Genomic DNA, 8,067 nt, shown 5'->3' on the forward strand with positions numbered 1-8,067 from the left:
ATTTAACGAGAACAAACTGTTACATCTAAGTAATTCACACATATTTACACATGCACTAGATCTGCTCAAGCACTCGATGCTGTATTCGTATTTTAGCAACTTTCTCGCTATCCCAAAGTTGCTGGCATGCTTTTCAGATGTAGGAGTTAGCTTAGTGGCTAGCAATGGCGTCTCCTAGCTTAGCTCTTACCTTAACTCAGGGACTGTGCGTCCGTCTTCTCCGCCTCGACTCGTCCACACCGGGCCCGCGGCTCTGCTTACACACGCACTCATCTTCTCCTCCAGGGAAAAGCGTTGTGTCGACTTCAGCAAGTTATTTACCCCGAAAACAGAGTCACTCGTTCCGACCATGCTAACAAGAGCCGCTTCATGTCTGCGGGACACACGCTCTGCCTTCAAGAGGCTGTGATTGGACGAGCCCATCAGCTGATGACGCGAGTGACGTGAGGTTTTCAAAGTAAATCTTCACAACTGTCCTTGTCATCTTAAAGCAGCGGTTAAAACAGCTCTTAAATTGCAACTTCATATGGGTTTATTCTTTATTCTTTCTGGTGTTAAGTAAATTTACATACATGATTCTCGCTGTTCTGTGTTGGTAACCTCATAGTTGAATGCACTTATTGTAAGTCGCTTTGGATAAAAGTGTTGACTGTTTTAATGGAATACTGAGAAAGTTTAATAACAACAATTAGACAATTGAAGTTCAAATTATGAAGGAATTTCAGCTCTATATTGTGTCTTCTTTATATTTAAAATAATAATCGAACTGAGTGGAGATGTATGTTGTAGCCAAACAGGCAGCTGCTGTGTTTTGTCACTGTGCAGTCCATGGGGGATTAAATATTACACTGAAAAACTAAATCATTAAATCAATGAATGTTTCGTAGCAATTTTGAAAGTAGTGGTGAAAAGGTAGCATTTATAATTCATGGAAAACAGCTTAGTGTGCCATTGACATGTGAATATGATGCCAGTATTTTGGGAGGACAGATATTTTTATGGAAAGCCGGGAGAAGTTTGGAGATTACAGGGCACAGACATATCATACCCAGCATCATTTCTTCCTGTTGAGCGGATTGCTGGTAGAGGTGTGGTTAACAAATCCTCTGTGCATTTAACCAGCACAATTGAAAAAGTGACTGTAATCATGCCACTCTGTACAGTGGTTGAGATTCAGGATTGTTTTGGATGACAAAAATTTTTTGAAATAAAGTGCATTGTTTCATTTGACAGCATTGACCTTTGTTCGTGGTATACAATGTAATTCATTATAGCACACGTACTTATTTAAGAACAATTTAAAATTTCTGGTTTTTATATATATTTTAAGCCTGGTGTACTCTACCAGATAATTTAGTTGCTGCCTCTTAGAAAAAGGTGTTATCTGCTCTGAGGAGAACTATCCTGATTTGCATTTGTGAAGCTCAGAGCATTGTCATTTGCATGTGAAAGCCTCCTCTAGCCGTAGGAGCAGGGGGGTCACCTCACAACAGATATCAGGCTTGAAAACTGCAGGAAACAGGAGAGTTTCCTTTGCTGCCTGCAGATTCGTGTGAAAAGCTGTTAACCGAGAAATGCGCCAACAATTTCCATGACACTTAATGACACAAATTCTTCTTTTCATGCAGTGCATCTCATCCAGATGACCCAGGATTTAGTTAGCATGGACCCTCTCAAACCACTGTGCAAGGGGTAGGGAGCGATAGGTTGGTGGCTGCGCATAGACTGCTGCCTCATGCTGGGTTATTGCACTCCTCCTTTTGTGAAGCTCACAGTCTGACAGGTATTCAACTGTGCACCTTCCCCACTCCTCACTGTGAACTTCCTCCAGGGCTTGCTGCATGATACTGGAGCTGTTCCCTATTGTTCTTGGTTTCAGGAAGGTTACACAGTTCCTGTCCAGGGCAAGCTGTGTGGTGAGAACAGCAGGGAACTTGTTCCTGTGGGCAGGATCCAACTGATTTAACACATCAGTGCTCCAAGGGCAGACAGGGATTTTGCACTTACTGCACCAAGGATAGTCTCCGCCGACCAAGTAATACCTGGAGTCAAGGTCAATTACTTCCCGTGCTTTGGTGTAAATCCCAGAGTGGTGCATCTTGCTGTTGCACTGCACACACTTTATTGGTATACCCCACAGGTGGTGCCCACAGAAACAGCCGCTGCCTGAAGTAGGTCAAGGGGTCAGGTCGTACGTTTGTCAGCTTTGGTGGATTAGGTGGATTGAACCAGTTCTGAGAAAACTATTGCCGCAGCTGTCCTGTGGGGTCGTAAAGACACTGGGCAATCCACTCTTGATCGGCTGGGTTAATGACCCGCAAGAACTGTTTGGGGAGAAAACTCACCCAATTCACCACTGGCGGCCTCAGGTGGACAACGGAAGGAGATGTGGCAGGAAAAGAAGGTGGTAGTGTAGGAGGATGTTGTTGTTGGGGTGGAGGAGGTTGTTGTTGTGGTTGAGGAGGAAGTTGCAGCTGTGGTGGAGGAGGTCGCTGTTGTTGTAGTTGAGGTGGAGGAGGAAGTTGCAGCTGTGGTGGAGGAGGTCGCTGTGGTTTAGGTCACGGAGGTCGTCGCTGCTGTGGAGGACTAGGCTGTGGTTGCAGTGGAGGAGGAAGTTGTTGTTGTTGTGGTGGAGGAGGAAGTTGCAGCTGTGGTGGAGGAGGTCGCTGTTGTGGACGACTAGGCTGTGGTTGCAGTGGAGGAGGAAGTTGCAGCTGTGGTGGAGGAGGTTGCTGTTGTTTAGGTCGGGGAGGTCGTCGCTGCTGTGGAGGACTAGGCTGTGGTTGCAGTGAAGGGTTCCCACTTTCTCTGACGACTGAATGATCTTCTTCAATGTGTTGAAGCAGCCCAACTGCACCAATGACATTCTGACCACACTGTTCACAAGTTTGCTCTGCGTGATAGTCCGATAAATGTTCAGAAAAAAACTCAGCAAGTACGTCCTTGCTACAAAGAGTGCAGTGTATCGGCTCTTGGATCTGACAGCTTGAGGTGCTCTGAGCAGGCTGACTCCCTGCACTTGGGATGCTGTGAGCTGACTCCACTGGCACCCTTCCTGACCTTGAGCCACTCCCTGTCTCTCTTTGTTGACTCCCTGATGCACCGGACTGTGAAGAAAGAGTTTAGTTTTTCCCTTTGTCTGAAGATAAGTTTCTTTCATTAATCACAATTGTGAATCAATACAAGCAGAGCTAAGATGATAATACAGTATCCAGTTTACATGATATAAATATAGCTACACATTGGTTTATGGTAAATACATCTTAAGAAAATATATCATTATTGTTTACCTTATGATATCCACATTTGTAGGCAATTTGGCCCCCAAAGATGTCTATCTCGCGGATTAGTAGGTTGAAGACAGGAGTCAATGGACAGGACTTGATGAGCTGCATGACAGCCTTCCATTTCTTACCCCCCGGCTTCTTACCGGTGGAAAACCGGAACTTTCCCTGGGCATACTTGTAAATGATAAATTCCCAGTATGAGTCTGGTTTACCCGTCTTAGTCATATCTGCAAATATGAAACATATGCATTAATATCAGATGAAACAGCAGGTTGAGTAAATGCATAAGGGTGACTTAGATTTGTTTGGCTATTGGCATTCACTCTAAATATCCTCATACTGCATATATGTTCTTCCTGTCTTTACACATGTACGTCTAGTTTAATAACATTCATACTGCACGTTTCTCCTGTCTTTACACATCCAAGTCTAGTTTAATAACATTCATACTGCACGTTTCTCTTGTCTTTACACGTCCAAGTCTAGTTTAATAACATTCATACTGCACGTTTCTCCTTTCTTTACACGTCCAAGTCTAGTTTAATAACATTCATACTGCACGTTTCTCTTGTCTTTACACGTCCAAGTCTAGTTTAATAACATTCATACAGCACGTTTCTCCTGTCTTTACACGTCCAAGTCTAGTTTAATAACATTCATACTGCACGTTTCTCCTGTCTTTACACGTCCAAGTCTAGTTTAATTCATTCATACTGTACGTTTCTCTTGTCTTTACATGTCTAAGTCTAGTTTAATTCATTCATACTGCACGTTTCTCCTGTCTTTACACGTCCAAGTCTAGTTTAATTCATTCATACTGTACGTTTCTCTTGACTTTACATGTCTAAGTCTAGTTTAATTCATTCATACTGCACGTTTCTACTGTCTTTACACGTCTAAGTCTAGTTTAATTCATTCATACTGCACGTTTCTCTTGTCTTTACACGTCCAAGTCTAGTTTAATTCATTCATACTGTACGTTTCTCCTGTCTTTACAAGTATTACACTTAAGTATTGCACGTTACTTATTACTTGCCGATGTCTTTTTTTACTGTTGCCGCGGTCACTGCATGAAAAGAAGCGTTTGTGTCAATCTGTGTCGCAGAGAAGTGTTGGCACATCCTTCGGTTAACGACTTTCACACGTATCTGCAGGCAGCAAAGGAAACGCTAAAGTTTCCTGCAGTTGTCAAGCCTCAGAGCTGTTGTGAGGTGACCCCCCCTGCTCCAACGCCTAGAGGACGCTTTCACGTGCAAATTACACTGAGCAACAGTGCTCTGAGCTTCACAAATGCAAATCAGTTTCCCTGAGTGAAGATAACACCTTTTAGTAAGAGGCACCAAACAAACTATCTGGCTGAGTAAACCAGGCTTAAAATAAATATTAAACCTGAATTTTAAATTGTTCTTAAGTAAGTAAGTGTGCTATAATGAATTACATTGTATACCACGCACAAAGGTCAATGCTGTCAAATGAAACAATTCACTTTATTTCATTGTCATCCAAAACAATCCTGAATCTCAACCACTGTACAGAGTGGCATGATTACAGTCACTTTGTCAATTTTGCTGGTTTAATACACAGAGGATTTGTTAACCACACATCTACCAGCAATCCGCTCAACAGGAAGAAATGATGCTGGGTATGATGTGTCTGTGCCCTGTAATCTCCAAACTTCTCCCGGCTTTCCATAAAAATATCTGTCCTCCCAAAATACTGGCATCATATTCATTTGCCGTTGACATTTATGTCAATGGCACACTAAGCTGTTTTCCATGAATTATAAATTCTACCTTTTTACCACTACTTTCAAAATTGCTACGAAACATTCATTGATTTAATGATTTATTTTTTCAGTGTAATATTTAAACCCCATGGACTGCACAGTGACAAAACACAGCAGCCGGCTGTTTGGCTACAACATACATCTCCACTCAGTTCGATTATTATTTAAAATATAAAGAAGACACAATATAGAGCTGAAATTCCTTCATAATTTGAACTTCAATTGTCTAATTGTTGTTATTAAACTTTCTCAGTATTCCATTAAAACAGTCAACACTTCCAAAGCGACTTACAATAAGTGCATTCAACTATGAGGTTACCAACACAGAACAGCGAGAATCATGTATGTAAATTTACTTGTGGACATTTACTGTGAAAACCTCACGTCACCCGCTCGCGTCATCAGCTGATTGGCTCGACCAATCACAGCCTCGTTAATGCATTGCAGCATCGAGTGTCGCTCGTGTTATGTTTGTTCCGTACGAGTGAGTCTGTTTTCGGGGTAAATAACTTGCTGAAGTCGACACGACGCTTTTCCCTGGAGGAGAAGATGAGTGCGTGGGAAGCAGAGCCGCGGGCCCGGTGTGGACGAGTCGAGGCGGAGAAGACGGGCGCACAGTCCCTGAGTTACGGTGAGAGCTAAACGGAGCCGCCATGCTAACTACGAAGCTAACTCGTTCATCTGAAAAGCATGCCAGCAACTTTGGGATAGCGAGAAAGTTGCTAAAATACGAATACAGCATCGAGTGCTGGAGCAGATCTAGTGCATGTGTAAATATGTATGAATTACTTAGATGTAACAGTTTGTTCTCGTTAAGTTTTTTCATCAACGTGACTTTTCTGTATGTTTTCACAGCCTCAGCCCCCCCCCCCACACACACACACACACACACAACGAGGCGTTAGGCTGAGACGCTGAAAGTCCGGATTTAAAGTGCAAAAAATTAAGCCATTGAATGTAAGTAACTGTTTATGAATTGTTTTGGTGTTTTTTTGCTGTGGATCTTCCAACGGTGATGCAGCGCGGCTATTTCCGTTTATTAATAATAAACTCATGTTACTCTCGTTGTTTTCCAGCTGCCTGTCCATGACGTAGTAAGACACACTATGAGCCACTATGATCCGACCAGACCTTACATCAGCATTGAGGAGTTGTCGGAGAAGAAAGAGGGTAAGGTTATATTCATTAAATAATTTTCCAGTTACATGTAAAGGTGTATGTTGTCATTGAACTGTGCTAATTTTACTGAATGTGTTTACAGCTGATTGAAGCGGGACAGATGACATGGATCCATCCTTCCACAGCCAGGAGCGCACCGACCTGTGTGCCACACTTCATATAAGACTGGAACCTACACTGGATCTCACAGCTACACACCACAGACGTCTACACACTGGAGAAGATTCAGACAGAGTCCCACAAAGAAGTCATGACCCAGAGGCTGCAGAGAAACATTTCAAGCCTCACCTGAGTTTTTGTACAATATATTTGCTGTATGTAAATAAAGCTTTGACTCCACATATACCTTGTTCACATTTGTTCCCTGTACAATATGTTCACCTATAACATCAAGCATCACGTGAATGTTTAGTTTTAATTAACTGCAGTGCTTTTGGTAAAGGCTTACTAATAAATAATAATAAATATTAATATATACATTTTTATTATTAATATTGTGTGGGAGGGGCTTACCCCACGTGCGGAATGCTGTGACCCCACGTGTGCACTGCAATGACCCATAAGGTGACCAATAGCAACACTTCTACCAACCAATCACGAGTGACATTAGTTTCAAGGGTCTGTGGTATCCTCCAATGGTGAGTAGAGAGAGGTTCTAGCCAGCGGCTGGACTCCGATTCATATGCTAATTAGATCACACGTCGCGATCGGTCCGCGCGGCGGAGCGAGCCCCCCCACGGCTCTCTCCTTTGTTCTCCATATCCCCCTTAAGGTCCGCAAACGCCGATAGACCCACCTTGTCTTCACTGGCAAACGCCGAGGAACCATCATGGAAACAGTTGGTTACAGCAGGGGATTAGGCCTGTCCGAAGAGGTTCACTGTGACAATAATACTGCTTTTCGTCTAGTGGGTAATACAGTAAATCTCCCCATTGACGGACTAATAAAGTGGCGTACATCTTATGGAGCCGTAGTAAACTGATTACACGGCGCTGATATTCACTGTGGAAAAAGTTCAGCGTCTGACACAATTATTACACGACAGCAACAGCGACATAAAGTTGTATAATGGCCGCCGTTAGTCTCATTTTACTTACTGTTTTTTTTTCTCTCTCTTTTTACATTTTTCACCCGAAAAGTAACTGCCATTCATTCACTGCGAAGACCAGTAGAGAAGAGGGGGGGCAGGACTATTGTTGACACGCTCGTCACATGACTGTAACCTGACACCGCCACCCAATCCTCAGGTCCTACCCTCAGTCCTAACCGCTGTTAGGACTGAGGGTCAGACTTTTGTTTGATGTGTTCGGACTTCAGTTCGGAACCGTTCGGAACCTGGTCGATGAATTGTTCGGACTTGGTAGGACCTGTTAGGACTTGTTACGAGCTGTTTAGGACTCAAGGTAGCGGCCTGTCGCTGGAGGGTACGGCCACAACAACCTGAAAGAGACAGTTTTTTCAACTTTTTTGAGATAATGGAGCAACCAGAGTTTAAAATTGTAAACAAAAGTGTTGGGCCTAAGATTACTGCAATGACTGGGAATCAAACCCAGGTCAACTGCTTGGAAGGCAGCTATGCTTACCACAACAACCTGACAAAGTGTTTTTTCAATATTTTTCAAAATAATGTCGCAACCAGAGTTTGAAATTGTAAACAAAAGAGTTGGGCCTAAGATTACTGCAATGACTGGGAATCGAACCCAGGTCAACTGCTTGGAAGGCAGCTATGCTTACCACTATACCACCATCGCCTAGAAATCTTAGTAATTTGGCAGCTAGAACGGGAAAAATGCGGGAAAAATGATTGAGAAACCC

General features: G+C 43.1%; 1 long non-coding RNA gene and 1 other non-coding gene across 2 annotated transcripts; one reads left to right on the plus strand and one right to left on the minus strand.

Moving 5' to 3' along the window:
* Nucleotides 1-6,177: 6,177 nt before the first annotated feature.
* Nucleotides 6,178-6,591, plus strand: LOC133024949 (uncharacterized). The gene is made up of 2 exons (XR_009683133.1): nt 6,178-6,243; nt 6,335-6,591. It is a non-coding gene; the product is annotated as an uncharacterized LOC133024949 (long non-coding RNA).
* A 1,340-nt stretch (nt 6,592-7,931) lies between these two features.
* trnag-ucc (transfer RNA glycine (anticodon UCC)) lies at nt 7,932-8,003 on the minus strand. Its single transcript has one exon. It is a non-coding gene; the product is annotated as a tRNA-Gly (tRNA).
* Nucleotides 8,004-8,067: the final 64 nt, after the last annotated feature.

This window comes from Limanda limanda, chromosome 18 (genome assembly GCF_963576545.1).
Source record: "Limanda limanda chromosome 18, fLimLim1.1, whole genome shotgun sequence".
In the NCBI taxonomy this organism is placed as follows: Eukaryota; Metazoa; Chordata; class Actinopteri; order Pleuronectiformes; family Pleuronectidae; genus Limanda; species Limanda limanda.